The following is an 18,105-nucleotide window of genomic DNA, read 5'->3' on the forward strand; positions in this document are numbered from 1 at the left end:
AGATTACAAAGCCAATGCTTTTTTAAATCAAAAGAAAGGGAGACAACACAGTAAAATAAATTTGAATTTGCCTCCTGACCGTACTGTTTACCAGCTATCTGATCTTGGGCCAATCCATTTCTGTGGTCACACGACCCTATTGTGCCAAATGGGACTATTAGCCTACTTCTTGAGGAGGGAATGGGTCGGGGGGGGGGGGCATGCATGGAGATTAAATTAAGATAATGCGAACAATTTGCAAATTAACTGGTTCATGGTACTCTATGAAACACTAGATGAATGTTTTTTCTTTCTTTTTCTCAAGCAATCACAAGAAGTATGAGTTATATTTTAGCACTTTAATATGATTTTCAATAGTTTCAGTGGTAACATTTTGGTGGTAACATACACTAGGTGTGTGGAACGAGGTGGATAACGTTATCAAAACAGAAGGGAATGGAGTCTAGAGAACTTAGCTACCAGTGAGATGCCCCAAACAAAGGCAGACAAGACTAACCAGTGGGATGTCTGTAAAGAGGAAAAATGCAAAGCCACAAGGAATTGGTCAAGGGGAAAATAAGAACAAAGGAACAAGTGCTTGGCACATTTTTTAAAGAAAATTAGGAATTCAAATCCATCTGCTCAATTTCCGAGAAAGTTAAAAAAAATTCAACAGAAGGCTAGGTCCGCTTTAATAGCTGGATAAGAATTAAATACAAACTGGAAATACCATTTGGCATCCTAATGCAGGCTAGGGTGACACCCAGAGAGCCAACGTGTGCCCAGAAATGAGGGTAACCTGACACAAACCCCAGGGAAACGCTGGAGTAGGAAGCACGATCAGAGTTATAGGAATGGGATTTGCCACTTCCTTTTGAATACTGGCCCCTGCTTTTATAAAATGTTGAATGAGGACTGGACTCAACTACATTCTACCCTTTGATTTCCATGCCTGCTCACATGTCTGCCTTTTAACTGCCAAGAACATAAGCCATCAATTGCCAGGGAGAAAAGTCAAAGAAGGATCTTTTTTTCTCCTATCTTCCAGTTTGGAGTATGCAGAAAGGAACTGATTGCTACAATTCACTTTTATTTTTGCCTGATAGAGGAGAATAATGGTTCTTTTCTCAATTCCTCCGAGTCCTTTCTAACTAGGAAAAGAGAGGTATACCAGTTCTGACATTTCAGTAAAGAAAAAATAGTCCCCCAAATTAAAAGAATTCTCATTTCTCTAAGTCTTGATGATTTATGGGGTTTTTAAAAAACTACTAATTGACTATTTTTTAAAGTGGTTTTAAGTTTATGAATTGAGCAGAAAGTACAGAGAATTCTCCGATACCTCCTCTCGCCCCACCCCAGAGCCTCCCCTATCATTAATATCTGGCATTAATGCGATACATTTGTTACAACCGATGAGCCAATGGACAGATTATTACATGAAGTCCACAGTGTACATCAGAGTTCACTGTGAGCTGTGCAGTACTGTGCATTTTGACAAATACGTATTATCACATAGCACCATCGCAGTGTCATACAGATACTTTAGCTGCCCTCAAAACCCTCGGTGCCCAAATATTTAACACTCCTTCCTTCCCCCTAAACCCTGATATTTTTTAAGATCTTTAGAGATTTGTCTTTTCCATAATGTCATATAGCTGGAATTCTACAGCAGATGTAGACTGGCTCCTTTGACTTAGTTTAAGCACTTAAGTTTCCTCCATGCCTTCTCATGGCTAGTTGTGGGGTTTTTAGCACTCTTCATATGCATGACAGAGTTGACTAAGTCATGTACATGTTAGTGTTGAAAAGCTGGCACAGTTGCCTCTGACATTTAGGCTAAAACAAGTCTAAACCACAGAAACCTTTCAAGATGCTACACATTCCCCTCAGTTTCTAGTTCAAGGGGTAATAACTTCCCACCAAAACCAAAACCAAACCACCCCTTCTTTGTATCTACCCTAACTTGGTGGAATCCACTTGGAGTTCTATGAGAAAACAAGAGAGAACTGTCCTTTCTCTCATTCAACAAGCATTTATTGAATACCAATTGTGTTCCAAACCTCGTACTCATAGGCAGTAGGGGTTTAAAAATGAGTAAGACCCAGACCTTACCCTTAAATATCGAAATGTCTTTGTTCCACCTAATATTTTTTGCATTCTTCCAATGTAATAGCATTTTCGCCTTGCTATTCCCCTCCAGAAAAGCTGCAATCATTCTTAGTTGCTACATGGATCAAGTCAAAATCTCATGTCAAGCGCTCAAAGTTCTATCATATTAACTTAACTAATCATCTTCCGTTATTTCCCAAATAATGCTACAACTGTCACATATTCATGTGATGATGATCTTTTTTTTTTTTTTTTTTTTTTAAAGGGAGCTTTAAATACCCAAGATTATGCTATGGCCATCCCTCTTGCTAAGACTTGGATGTTCCCATCTGGTATCTACCACCCTCTTACTCAACTGGAAAGGTTCTCCAGCTCCAAGCTCTTGGGCCACCTCTGCACCACTGCAGCCACTCAGGCAAACACTCCATTGCCCTGAAACCCAGACTATGAGGGGGTGGGGAACTCTGAGGTGGCCCTTCCTGCAGCTCCTCTAGCCTACAACCCAACCCATACTGGCCATAGCTTCTCTGTAAGACTTCCTACTTCCTAGAAAGCAGGATTCCCATAAAGGAAAATCCCCAAGGCTGTTTGGAGGTCTGTGTCTCAAAGTTTCAAAATTCAGTCAGGAAACCCCAAACTGGAACATTGCCTCTTCTATAGTTCTACGTATAGGCTGTAGCAAACCTACCCTGAGGAGTGGGAACATGAAAATTTCACTACTGCCGGAAAGGGAACATGGTAAATTCAGTAGAAAATATGAAACATAGTTGTAATATTTCAAAATATTCCACAAAACAAGTAGAAAATTCTGTGTTTGTTTCTGCCTTGGTAAATTAAGAAAAGGCCTGGTCGGGGTGCCTGGGTGGCTCAGTAGGTTAAGCGTCCAACTCTTGGTTTCGGCTTGGGTCATGATCTCACGGTTCGTTGAGTTCAAGCCCCACCTTGGGCTCCGAGCTGACAACACAGAGCCTGCCTGGGATTCTCAATCTCCCTCTCTCTCTCTCTCTCTCTGCCCTTCCTGCTCTGTCTCTCAAAATAAATAAACTTAAGGAAAAAAAAAAAAAAGAGGAAGCCTGGTCAAATCATGGTCAGTTTGGGTATCTCCAGTCACCCTTCAATATTATACTGTTTCTGCTGGGACTACAGATGTGCATTACTTGGTTGGGGAGGAGTGGGTGGATATATTTAGAAACATTCAATAATTAAAATCACTTTCTACTTACCTTCTGCAAACACATCTTAATGATAGAGTTCCCTTCAATTCCATTAAAGCACAGTTTTAATGAAATCTGTTATCTCAGCTTCTTTTCAGAAGATATGTTCCCAGTAATTCTATTTTAAGGAAGGCTATCTTTTCTTTCTAGTGCTTACAGAGAACACACACACACACACACACACACACACACACACACACACACAGAGTTTGCTGTGATCTCTCCAAAAAGAAATGAATAGTAAAAGAAAGGGAGTTGGATAAGGAAGCACACCCAAGGGAGGCTGCTAGCTCTTCTCAAGTCCTCAGGAAAACCACAGCATAAACAAATACACCTTTTTAGGACTGTAATCTTTAAATATCGGAAACATTCACAATTCACTTTCAAGAACAGCTCCTTGTACTCTACTTTGTGGCCAGGGGGCCACTGCCTTATGGACACCTATGCCCAAGGAGGACTGAGGTGGTCACACCTTTAGACTTTATTTTTTTTAAGTTTATTACTTAGAGAGAGAGAGAGAGGAGAGATGAGAGAGAGAGAGAAAGGATGAGGCGCAGAGAGAGAAGGGGTGAGAGAGAATCCCAAGCAGGGCTCAACCCCACAAACCATGAGATGGTGACCTGAGGCAAAATCAAGAGTCAGACACTCAATTGACTAAGCCACCCAGGCACCCTTAGACTTTTTCTGGCCATGGTCCCAGCTCAAAGAGTAATCTGTGTAAAACTGCTGCTGACCTTCTGAAAAACACATAGACAGGAAACAGAAATGGCATATTAACAGACCAACAACGTACATCATTTCCATTTCTTCATGTGGAAGTCCATGACCTTCTTGTTAGCTAGGGGCCACTGTCCTAAAGATTTGTCAGACTGTGTTGGAACCTCCGTGAGGTGTTAGAGAAGTCTAAGGGGATGTGGAAGACAGAATTCTAGGACCCAACAGACAGCTTACTGACGGGGACAGCAGCTTCTAGATTCTATCACTGCATAGAATCAGTTCCTTCAATTCGCCCAGGTCCCAGCTTCCCTTTGGACTTTGAGATCTGCTAAGAGTTATGAGAGAAATAAATAGTGGTAGCATTTTTCCTTACAGCTTGGATCGGAAATTCCCAGGAGGTGTGACCTGGTCAGAGTAGTGGTGCCCGCAGCAGCAGTCGTGGCTGGAGAAGTAACAGTAGTGAGAAGGACAGCAGCACCTTTTTCTATTTTATAAAATGAGCACATGAGATTCTTGTATCAAGTCTGAGATACAGCTATTACAATCATTTTCTACAAAGAAGCAAAGGCTCAAAAAAGAGGGGCGGGGTTAAGTGATCTGTCTGAAATCACCCACCATCAGTGAAGGGCAGAGTCAGAATTCAAGCCCACACACTAGGACTGTAGTACCCCAGGTCTTCCCTTGATTCTCCTCCAATGTGTAGAATCCTAAGATGAAAAACAGACACTCTGTTTAAAAAAAAAAAAAGGAATGTGACTGTTGCTTCATTAATATTTTGCTTGTAAAAATACCACTCAGTAAAAGACATCCATGGCATCTAGCGTTCTCTTCATGGTATTAGAAAACTCCAGCACAGAAGTTATCATTAATCCCAGAACACCCTCAAATGAGTTACCATTTTTTCCACTCAGATTCAGCTAGATTCAGATTTGTTTAACAAACATTTATGGAACACCACCAATGGGAAAAGCATAGAATTAAGTACCACTACATACACATTCTTATTTACTCCTATTAGCAGATGAGGTAGACTGCATTATTGCCATTTGCCTAAAGAGGCAATGAAGAAAAATATATATCCATCCAATAATTAATTTACTCAGCCAATATCTACCGAGTATCTACTGTATGTACCTGGTGCCAGGCTAGGCACTGGGGATGCAGCAAGGAAACAAGGGACCATGACTCCGCTCAGCCAAGGGTTAAGTCAAGAGAGATGCACAGACCATGCTAAGTCCCATGAAGAAAAATGACACAACACAGGGATAAATACTGAGGTGGTGGTGAGGGTGATGGAGTTTTAGGGGAAAGCCTTCCCTTATTATGCTACTTACGCAGAAACATGAAGGAAGTGAAGAAGTGATCACTAGAGGATGCACATTCCAGGTCTGAGATGCATTATTGGAAACCAATTTGTGACAGTACTTTGAGCTAAGTACCATAGATATAAGGATTAATATGGAAGGTCTTGACCCACCACAAGCTTTCAGTCTATTTGTGGAGACGTAGTAAATAAATTATCTTAGAACAATAGATACACAGTCAGGGCATTATGAGCAGGGTCAGGAATGGGGTGAAGCAAGAGAAGAACTTCATTTAAATGAAGACAGTATCAGGTATACTTGACTTCTCCTTTTGCCTGGTTCCAGTACTGCTCTGTGTGGCACCAATTATGAGCACTTGTTTCATACCCAGTTATCTGATGGTCCTGGTATTGAGAAAATCTGAGGTGAGTCTTAACCAATAGCAGGAGATGGCCAAGTTCAGTGCTTTTCCAGAGTCACGAGCCAGGAAGTGCAGAACAAGGATTTGAGTACACATTTCTACATTCAAGGCTGTGGTTATCTACCTAATCAGAATTTCCTAAACTGCATCTGCAGAGTAGTAAATCCATGGGATATTAATAGGTGTAACTGGAAAAAATGGCTTTAGCAATCAAATAAGTTTTGTGAACATTCAGTATATAAAAATATTAATATGTTTCTTTATTGCAGGACTTTTCAGAGACTTCCTGACTTTCCAGAATAGAAATATGGTATACAGAATTTCCAATAGAGTTTTTTTTTTTTTTTTACCATAGATTAAGCTTTCTCCCTTAAGCCAATATAATAACAATAACCAACACTAAGACTAGGGTTGGTGCATACATTAATGCACTATGTGGGTATAGATGCGTATATACATGTATATGATTTCATCTTCAGAACCACCCTGGAAAATAGTTGTTGTCCCTATTTTGTAGTTGAGGAAAACTGAAGGGCTTAAAGAATCTTATTAGCCCAAAGTCATGCAGCTTGTAAGTGGCAGACTCCAGACTTACACGCAGACTTTGACTCCAGAGCCCGTGTTCATAGCCACTAAGCTACACTGCTGTCCTGAAATTTAGGCAGTATTCAGAGATTGCACAAAAGCTGGCTCTAAGAGTCTCTCTGGTAGACCTGGGGATTTGAATAATAAATCAGAACAGTATTAATTCCAAGTGATTTGGGAAATAAGCCTGTAGAACAAAATGAACTATGAATATGCTTAACTCTGCCAAAGTTGATTCCGGTTTGGTATGGTTGTTTGTCTTCTGAGCCTAGCGTGCATGCAACTATTTTGCAGATTTTTACTAATTATGAAAAATATATCATTTCCTAGGGTTTTTTTTTCATCAGCAATATTATTTTACTTGTTTTCTTTTCTTCACTCAACAGAGGGTGTGTGCAAGAATCCTTTTACACGGAGTCCAAGAGGGGTCAGGATGCAGAGCTGCACGAGCCTCACCAAACAAACACGCGGCCAGGTTCAGGGTCAGCGTCTCCACAGCACTGCATCAGTGTTGGTACCCAGCCACAAACACTTGACCCCATCAAATTTCTTCCATGCTCACAGGGGCTGACCTATTAGCTTGAACTCCATGAGCAAAACGCAATAAAAATACAAGATGAATATGGAAGGGAGACCCAGGTGGCAGATTCCATGTGTTATTTTTAGTCAGAACCGCCAAAATCTCTTCACCCTCATAAATAGAACGTATCTGGACTCAGCCTTATTCCTTTGGAGAAGCTGATTAAATAAGAAAGGAGTTTTGCCACTAATAGGCAATGCCCAGCGAAAATGAGGCTCTTGTGGCTCATCTCAAAAGGAAAAGCTACAAGAAAGCACTGAATTTGCAAAGAACTGAACCTCATAAATTGTGCACAAAAAGGTTTGAAGATTCAGATAAAAGCTCAGTTCCAGCATGACCATCTGTTATTTCCCCCTAAAAGAAGATAGCTTAGTAGTTTATAAAAGCAATAAAACAGTTCCAGAGCTCAAAGGCAAGAGCAAGGACTTCCAGTTACAAACCAGGGAACATGCAGCCTGATGTCCAGCTGAGTATTCTTCCCTTACCCCTCACCTCCTCTCCAGACAGAAACAAAGACTCTTCTAGTAACTGGTATCTGATGGCACTCTTTTTTTCTCCCCCCTCCCTCAAAAGATTATGATAGGGCATCAACCTTCTCTCTTTTTTTTCTGTTAATGTTCACGGCTTAATTCTTTTTATCTGGCCATCTTTTCCATACACATACATCATCTTTGACCCCTCCCTCATCACTGTGCCCTAGCCCCTTCCAATTCGTATCTAGTTTTCTTAGAAGATTCTCTCCTCTCCTGTTTAAGTGGTGAGCCAAGAATGGAGCTGCACCCTGAGTGGTCAGTATGAAAAGTTAACGACATGCCTGGATCAAAAGAGGCAAGTGTAACCATGAACCGGTGGCCCTGACTCCTGAAGCTGTAACGCAAGTCCTCCTTAGTGTCTCCCCAGAGCCAGCTTTCAGCTCCTTCACGTAGCATTGTGGTTAAGGGTTTGGCAAAAGACTCGCGCTGCTTGCACTGTAATCCTGGCTCTATGCTTACCGGATGGCTGGGTGAGGCATTTGACCTCTAGAGCCTTCAATTTCCTCCATGGTAAATTGTACATAATAATGTGCCTCCTCACGGGGTTGTTGGGATTAAATGAAAGGATTCATTAAAGTGCATAACGTAATGCCTGACACATTTTTAGTCCCAATTAATGTTATTTGTCATTATTAGCAGCACCTACATTTTTCTCTAATTAAACTGTTCTTATTTGACCTTCCCATCCTGCTGGTAGTAATACTAAGATGGCAACTGTATTTTTCCTATTTGTTTATTACAAGCATACACTGGGATTGCTTAAATTAATGATGGGAGCCTAAGCTTGGCCAATGATAATGTCAAAGGAGGTGAAGCGAGGGGGTGACCCAGGCTCCCTGGTGAGTCCTTGGTTCAGTGACTGACCATCAGGCCTCACAGGCTCTTTAGAAGACCTGATTTTGGTCAGCTTGCCCCGAATGGAGTCATAGCTGTGGGGTATATTGGAATTAATCAAACTCCAGAAACTAGCTTTTAATTTACAAGATAAATAGAAGTGTGGCAGGGTTAGAATACTAGTGCTGGCATGACCGGAGAAGCCTCTCCCTGGAGGCGGACCTATATGAGATGCTACCTTTTAAACAAAAGTTTGAATATGCAAAAACAGACAAAAACAAGAGAATTAATTTGATGTTAACTGGATCACGGGAAATAACCTGGTGTACCTCTCTTTGTCATTAGCTAAGCTCAGAGCCAGCATGGACTCTGCCCCTTGGTTCTTTGGGGCACCCCTTTCTTAGTTTTTCTAGGGCTATTTCTGTCTTCTGTCTTTCTTTCTTGCTAAAATCTGAGAGGCCCAGGCTCTATACCGCTTTTTAAAGATAACTTCGCGTATCTGACTCTGATCAATTTACACTGATGTTGCAGCTGCCCTCGCTGGGGGACATTTTCTTCTCTCATGTACAAGCTTTTAGGATAAGCCTCAACAGACTGACAATATTCAGTAGTTCCATTATATTACGTGAAAAATAGGCATGTGGGAGGCGGAGTGATGTTGAAGATCCAATAATGTATCACATTATTTTCAAGGAAAACTAATTCCCAAGTTCCAATAAATGACTTTACAAATTTATTTGGCACTTGCCCTCACCTCTGCCTCCATTCATAACGTAGCACCAAGCTAATTTCACTTTGAGGAAAGGGACTTCTAGTCCAACATGCTTCTTTTCAATGACAAAGGAGCTCACTGCAATTACTTTGGCATAAATGTGGCCCCAAACAGGTGATACTTGTGCTCCCCATATTGGCACTGAGGAGTCCATCCATAACATGAGAAAATCTTCGGTTTAAAGGGTAAGTGAAAAAAAGCAAGCTTAAAAATAATGTAACTGAGAATACAGACAGTATAGCACAGGACTGAGCTGTGCTCAGAAACTCAGTGCCTGAGCTGAGAGACACTCCTCTGCCATGTCCCATAATAGCTATACAGGCAATGTATCTTCTTGCCTCAGTGCTTTATCTGTGCGATGGGACTGCCTATCTTATAGATTATAATGAGGATTAAATGAGTTCGTATTAACAAAGTATATAGAACAGGGCCTGGCACATACTAATCATTTAACACCTCCAAGCTCATTATTCTCTCCGCCATTCAAATATTCCAAAAACCAGAAGGGAAGAGAGCCAATTTTATTAGTATCTGCCTCTGGCAAGTGAGACATGGATACCTGCTCTCTTCCTTTTATAATGCCCTTTGTTTTCCTCCAAATTCTGTACAATGACCACAGACTACTCAAGTGATCAAAAAAGAGAATAAGCTTTCGAAATGAAAACAAACAAACAAACATGATGGTCTTAGTTGGTGACTCTTATCCTGAAATCACGTTTGTTCAAAAAGGCCCTTTTAATAATGCCATTTGAGGTTCATAACTGTTACTCTTCTACTGCTGGTGTAAGAAACTGCCAAAACTTAGTGGCTTAAGAACCATACGTCTGTTCTCTTACAGCCGCACAGGCTGACGTCCCACATGGATCTCGCTGTGCTAGATTCAAGGTGCGGACAGGGCTGTGCTCCATTCAGGACATCAGAGACCACTGATCTAGACTCACACTGTCTGATGTCGCAGCTGTTAGCTGTATAGGACTATTCAAATCTCAATTAATCGAAATGGAATAATATTACAAATCCAGTTCCATCGCTCTAGATACATTCCAGTGTTCAACAGGCACATGTGGCTAGTGGCTTCTTTACTGGACAGCAAAGACTGAAACATTCCCATCGCTGCTGGAAGCACTACTGGATGGTACAGATCCAGAGGGCAAGATTTGTCCTGGCCTGTGGAGCCCTGGTGGCTGGGATTCTCCTTCCAAATACAGACCGGCTCACAGCCATTTCCTGCTTTAGAATTTTCTTTGGTCTCCGTTGCATGTAATGGACCTTTTTCAACATTTTAAAGCTATAAAATCCTTAATTTCAAACTAAATCTATATTTAAATCATAAAATGTACCTGTGCCAGCTGAGCATTGAGACCTCCACCCCCAAGTGCCCATCCCGTCTGATGCTCTGACATTGTCAGTCTCGAAAGATAAAACAAAACTCCTTAGCACGGTGTCACAAAAACCCCTTCATCTAGTCCCAGCCTGTCTGCTCCTCCCCAGAGAGGGCCCCTGCCAGCCACTCACTTTCACTCTTTGTAAACTTCTCCATGAATTCCCTTCACTGTGGTGTCCTTCCCTCTTTCCTGTCAATAAGACTCCTCCTCAACTTTCAACCTCCAACCCTGTCATCATCACTGAAGCAAGCGCCTAATGGAAAAGCATCATCAATGCTTTTATAACAGGACAATGTGCTCTTTATAACACTGAGACCTTTATAACAGGACATGTGCTCTTAGCCTGAGGGCAGACTCCCAGGTTTCCAGGATGTTTTCTGTGAACCCCAAAACTGTGTGTGTAATTTTGTGTGTCTGGGCATTTGGAGGGTAGAGGCTTCCTGGCTTTCCTACAATTATCAAATGCTCTGTGACCCTAAAAGTTTAAGAGTATTGCCAGAGAATGTGAGTATTCAAACAGGGGTCCTTTCAGCACTGGTGATCTGTCTTTTCATCTCAGTTCCCAAGTATACTTTATTTTTAACTTCCTCACCCAAGTATATGACAATAAATATACTTAGCCAGTTCTACAGTCTTCTGTACAGCTTAGACGCACCTGTCCACTCTGCTTCCTTCCTTCATTGCCTAGAACACCAGGTCCTCCTACACACACTCTCTGAAAGAAGTGAAGAAGGTGAGGCAGGGCACATCTGTGAGCTAGGAAGATGGTCCTGCCGTTATCAATTCACACCATGTACATTTCGGAAGAAATTATTAATAGCATCTACAGAGCCCTTACACGTGCCAGGCACAGTGCTAAGTAGTTTACATGTAGTATCTTAATTAAGCCTCACCCCCCTTGAGAAGCAAGCAATATCCCCATTTTTACAGATGAGAAAACAGGCTTACGACATGCAGCTTGTAAATGGTACACTGGGATTTCAGCCCAGGCCACTGGGTAAGCAGGTATTGAGATGACTGCATTCTTGTAGTGTTCCTAGCTCCACCTGAATGACTCCTGCAAAGGATCTCTCCTAAGGTTATGTTTGCAATGATCTAATCTCGAGGTCTGACAGAAAACTGGGAAGACCTCAGCCTAAATAGGAGAATCATTCCCTTTAAATAAATGGAGGCAAAAGCCAGCATTAGATAGTGACTATATTTTTGATCAAAATATATCATGAATCCACAGATAACTGTGTCACTCACAGTTGGGGCTATCTAATGTTGGGGACATTCTGTAAGTCCTGACCTAAGTATTTAAGCATTTAGTAACGACCTCTAAGCATTTAGTAACGACTAACGACTAAAGTATTAGTAATTTCCGTTATTATTGTCGCCGGAAACCAGGTGTGAGCCAGAGGAATGATCTGACTGATTAGTCTCCCTAAATGATAAAAGACAGCCAAGCCAAAGGTAGTTAGATCACCTAACTCCTATGCTTCTGTATAAGAAGGAAACTGAGTCAGAGAGAGAAGACCTTTGCTTTCTATGTAAGAACTTTATGGGAGAGTGACCAATGACACGCGTGACTCTGACAACTTGGAGTCTATGGGCAGGAGGCAGAGGAGACCATAAAGCATGAGAGTCCCCAGACAGATTAGAGTTGCTACAGCTGGCTTTACACCCACTGGAATGGATCCCAGATCCAGCTCTGTTCCTCCAGCTCTGCCCTGGCTGGACACACAGGAACCCAGCCACTGAACTCTGGTCCATGAGGAAGCACCAACACTGATATAACCAAATCCACCCGGGAATTCTTCCCTAACTCCTAAGAATCTTCAATCCTGGGGCTGGGAATGGGACAGGGCAATGGCTGAGTGACAAATGGATTTCTACTTGGGAACATAAAACCAGTAAATGGTCTCACATTCGGGTTTTATACGTGTGGTATTAAAGACAGTTTAACACAGAAGCACCACACAGGCTAACAGGAACTACAGCGTGTGGCTTTAACTTGTATAACCAGCCCATAAAAGACGTTTTACAGTAACTTTTGAGTTAGAACAAGGCTATCCTAAAACTTCCAATGAAGAATTTCTCCACACTTATATTCATGTTTGGCATTCTAAAGCAGTACTCAGCCATGAAACACATCTTCCATTTCACTACACTGTCTCCCCCAACTGTTTTCTTACAGTTCTAAAAACATATTGAACTCATTCCTGACTCCTAGATTTAGCCCACGCTTGCTCTATTCCCCACCTGGAATACTTTTCCTCGTCTTCATGTAATCACAAGTCACCCAATCTTCACATTTTATCCCAAGTCCCATCTTATGTCTAAATGTTAAGACTTCCCCAATTCCTGCCATCTCCAGTCCCCAAGCTCATACTTGTATATATTCCACAAATACTGAATGTATTCTATCTGCCAGGAAGGGTGCTACACACTAGAGTTACAGCAGTGAACAAAACAGACAAGTGGTAAAGAAGAAAGTAAAAAAGCTTATAAAACTAAAAAAGATATTTACATAGCAAAAGGTACTATTTCAAGATTACTATTAAGGGAGGACTATCACAACGAAAAATGATCTCCCCAGGTTCCCTGAGATCTCAGGGTGATGCAGGATTGGTCACACTTCACTGTAAGCTGTCCTTGAAAAGAACCAGGAGTTCTCGCTCTCTCTTTCTCTCTCTCAATCTCTCTCTCTCTCTCTCTCTCTCTCTCTCTCTCACACACACACACACACACACACACACACACACAAGCGCGCGCGTGCACGTGCACGACTGGGTAAGTTTGGAGCTCATGCAAAGACTATCTTGTCCTCTTAAGATGTAGCCTGCTACACTGTTAATGATATACATATGTTGCCTTGCCTTCTTTATGAAATGAACAGGTGCTTCAGAGTTCTGGCAGCAACCGTTCTTGCAATATATCATATCAATACTATCTTTCCTCAAGCAGCATGGAGTGAATTTTGAAGTGTTATATTCGGATGCTGTCCCTTCAAAGATATCCATTTATTAAGCATCTCTCGTGTCATTTTCAGGCTAACGTCCATCATCTGTAGACAGAAGTGAGGCCAGCACAGTTGGAAAGAGGTCTAAAGCTGTTATTTTAAACAAACAGCTAGTTACAAGTGCTGGTTTTTCCATTTTTTTCCATTTGTCTTTTCCTACATACACCGGTTGTCACCATAGCACTCATGACCCTAATCTGATTAGCTAGAAGGGTGTCCAGAAATCCCTCAGCAACAATAGCCACTTGCAAAATCCAAATACATCAAAACAATGATTAATAAAATATATCTATAAGCGTGTTTATAGTCACAGGGGGTTAAGAGGGAAATGAAACAGCAGCTACTGCAAAGCTCCTTTCCCCCGGAATTCATAATTTATTTACCTTGTCTGTCCTGCTCCCAGTGTGGCAGCAATCAATTGCGTTCAATGTCAACTCCTCGTACAACAGTCTACTGTGCCTGCATTTCTAGCTCTACAAGCCAAAAGGTCCACAAATACTTTTTAAAAAACATTAGCATGTACATCTTAGTTACCCAGGTGAAATCTAATTTTTACCAGAAGATGATCTGGGGCCTACCACCGCCCCCCCCCCACCTCAAAGTATTTTTTAAATAGAAGTATTAGTCAGGACAGGAGAAATGGTGAAGAACACCTAAACCTCAATGACTTAGCATAATGAACATTTCCTTTCTCTTTTATGCAAAGTCCAGCAGGGATATCCTGATCTGGCAGCCTTCTTGGGTGGTGCTCCTTTAAGTACAAATTTAGGGATTCAGTTTCCTTCCAACTTGAGTCTGCAACATGACCCTCCACAATTTCCATGGACAAGTAAGAGAATGTGGGCATGGCCTATCATAAACTTACGATTTCTTCCAAAATTACACACATGATTTAGGCTCACATTCCCATTAACCAGAAGTAGCCACACGGTCTCCAGCTAGACACAGAGCCTCGAGAAATAAACGTAAACCTAGTCGAATGGCACTTTATAGTCTACGTGGTGGAAGGGGAGCACAGGCTGGTGATCAGCTAGGCATCTCCAGCCTGCGGATCAAAGCAGACATATGTATATAAAAAGTCCATGTGATCTCATACCAAATCTCAGCTCCTACTGATACTATAGCAGATATCAATGCACGGCTACTAAGTTTGGGATCCCAGTGAGACCGGCAAGAGGTACCAGCTTAAAAGCATGTGCTTAGGAAGCAGAAAGACCTAGATTCGAATCCTGGCCCATCCCTTGGCAGCGGTGTGACCTTGTGGAGAGAATTCATTCATAGGGTTGGTATGGGGATTAAATGGTGGCTGTATATACATAAAGACCATCTGAATGAGAACAAAGAGAGGCTACTATAACAAGGAGTCAGACAACCATCACTATGTTTGATAGAGACTCAAAGACAGGCAGAGAGTGAGAGATGTTTATCATGAGAAAAAGGGAAGGCTGCAGATAGATTTGACTGGTGGATGTTGGCATGGGGAGGCTGGGGGTGAACTAACTAGAAGCAGAGCATCTTAACGATTAGTTTGAGAAGCACACTTGACTTTCTATGGGTGAACTGGAACTGAAAGAGGGGGCAAAATAGGGGATCTGGCAGTCACTGACCAAGTGCTGACTTTAGAGGGCCAGTTGCTGGGGAGGCTGTGTGTCAGGGATCCATCGTTATGTATGGTCTGGACACTGTCTCTTTGTGCATTTAATCTCTCATCAGCTGTTACTATTCCAGAGCGGGAGGTGGGCCTACTCTTTTTCACACAAAACAGAGATACTCTGCCCAGGTAGGTTGTCACTCCTCCAGAAATCAATTTTTTTTTAACTAAAAAAAAATTTTTTTTTAACATTTATTATGAGAAAAAGAGTGCAAGTGAGGGAGGGGCAGAGAAAGAGGGAGACACAGAATCCGAAGCAGGCTCCAGGCTCTGAGCTGTCAGCACAGAGCCTGACGCGGGGCTCAAACTCATGAACTGTGAGATCATGACCTGAGCTGAAGTCGGACGCTTAACTGACTGAGCTACCCAGGCGCCCTGAAAATCAGAAATTTTATATTCTTAAACTCTGGGAACTATGGGATAAGGGATGGGGAAAATACAGGAAAACAGCTTTATGTTCTGTGCTCTCAGCCAAAGCCAGGTCTAGCACTACCCTGCACAGAGCAAACCTCTCCGCAACCAGGTGAAGCCACTGGTTACCGTGTGATAATGTGCTATACAGCTCTACATAATGTGCTGTGAATAAATGGGCTTTCCATGAGGCTGGAGAGCTGAGGGCAAAGGGAGACAGCTTAGAAAGGCCTACTCTCTGCCTGCCTTCCTCCCCAGATGAGGATGGAACCCTCTGACACGAGCTTAGTTCAATAACCAGCAGAGCCTAAAGTTTGCATGGATCCTCTTAAAATAGAAGAATCAAGCAGAGAGACTTTGTTTTAAAATAGAAGAATTAAGCAGAGAGATTTTACTGACTGTGTAAATTATTTCTGAATGGCGATGAAAGGACATAATATAAAGCGACTCTGGCCCAGCACAAAATTAAGCTTCTTGGATCCTGCGAGACATGACTTTAAGCAGACAATGTTACTGGTTGCACCCCCCCCCCCCCCCGGAAGATACCCTGCAACTAACTTTTGCTCTAGTGGCTGGGTGATTTTGATCACTTAAAACAGAGACATTCAGCTATGCAAGTGTCCTGGTCAGACCACAGGTGGTGCCCAGTCTCAGTCACAAACCTTTAAAAGGCATGAAGTGCATTTAAAAAAAGTCAGCAGGACATGAGGCACACTCAAAAAATGTCCCATGGGTATGAATAGTTGAAGAACGAATGAAGAAAGGACCTGGAGAAACCAACTTCATGCTAACACCACAGACCAAAAACTGAATGGGTCTTCCTTGGGTTGGGTTAAGAGAGTTACTTATTTACCCCTGGAAACATAAAGTAAATGCAACAGATACTACTTTTGAAATGCAATTGACTCCTTCCACCAATCCCCAAGAGTTTTCTTTTCCCTCTTATCCCCTTCCTTCTATGTTTCCTTCTTAGCCAGGATGCCTGTGCTCACTGCCTCAGGGAATGGACAAACACAGAGAAAAATGGAGCCCTATCTTGCATTTCCATTCCAAAAGCCCAGAATCTTCAGGGAATGAGAAGGGGTTACAAACGAACAAAAATCACCTACCATACAAGACAACAAATCCCTCTTCTGAGGTAGAAATTAGAGATAGACACTGACACTGACACTGGAGAGAGTTTATGCATCCCTTACCCGGAGAGACCCTGTAGGCAAGAACTGAGTCTACCTTTGCAGATGGTCCAAGTTGCCCCGGAAAAGGTGCACACACAGCCTGTGCCTCAGGGTGCTGCCAGGGGCCTGATTCACCGACCCTGACAGCACCAGCCCCGAAGGCACATTGCTGCCCAGGAGAAGAGCTCCCACACGCACACGTCCACAGACTTTGCCCAGCCCCCACTGCAAATTTACAAGGTCCTACATGCTGTAAACTCCAGAGATTTAAGGGTGGAAGGTGGAACCCTGAACACCTAGCAAGACGATCTGTGCTAAAAGGCAAGGTCTAACCACTCTACTTTGGTAGTGCTGAACAGGCCCAGCCCCACCTCCCTCCGACCCAGGAGAGTCGAAAAGACTTCGTGATTACGCACAGACCTGAATGGTCACTTGGCACAGAGGTATGTAGAAGGCATCTCCTCCTGAGGAGATGCCCTTTATTAGGGTTCTCTAGAGAAACAGAGTCAGTACAGCATGAGAGAGGAGAGACATAGAGAGAGTGTGTGTATGTATGTGTGTACTATAAATATTTGTCATAAAGAAATGGTTTGTACTATTGTGGAGACTGACAAGTCCCAACATTTGCAGAGTGAGGATAGTTCCAGTCCAAAGGTTTGCAGTCAACCTAATGAAACATTAGTGTCATCCAGAATACTGATAGACACGCCTTGAGTAATATCTGACAAATATCTTGGCACCCCTGTCACCAAGTCAAGTAGACACACAAAATTAACCAACACAAGATTTTGATGAGATGACATTTTAAGGCCATTTCCAAATCTTAGATCCCAGGGGTGAATTATCAGGGAGGGCATAAGGCTTTGGGAACTTGAAAAAGAAGAAAAGCAGTGGTAGGATTTGTTAAGGCTTGTGCCTAATCTTGCCGTGGGCTAAGGTTTCTTACAAGGAATATCCAGCGTAGCATCCAGGTGTGGCGTGGTTTTGTAGTTAAGTCCCCATCATCCATCCAGCATAAAACAAGCTTCTTAGAGACATGAAGAGCAAATATCACCAAGGCCATAAAAACTGGGCTGCTTCCATATTTTCTGCTGAGCCAATAAGCATTTGGTCGAAGTTACGTCTGTACGTTGTAGTGGTTAAAATGTGTTTCAGACACACAGGCCCAGATTCAAACCCAGGCTCTGCCAAGACATACACGATGACCTTCGGCAAATTATTTAATTCTTTGAACCTCAACGCCCACATCTGTGAACATGGGGATGACACGGCTTGTCCTCATTAAATCAGAGGATGCCAGTAAATAGCCTAGCTCAAATAATATATGTAATAAGTGATTATTACAACTGAGAGGTCTTTCAAATGTGCTGCTAGCACAGCCCTGACATCTTTTTAAAAACCCTTACTTCACTCACCCTTTCTCTTTCTCTT

The sequence above is a fragment of the Lynx canadensis genome, chromosome D4 (assembly GCF_007474595.2).
Source record: "Lynx canadensis isolate LIC74 chromosome D4, mLynCan4.pri.v2, whole genome shotgun sequence".
Classification (NCBI taxonomy): domain Eukaryota; kingdom Metazoa; phylum Chordata; class Mammalia; order Carnivora; family Felidae; genus Lynx; species Lynx canadensis.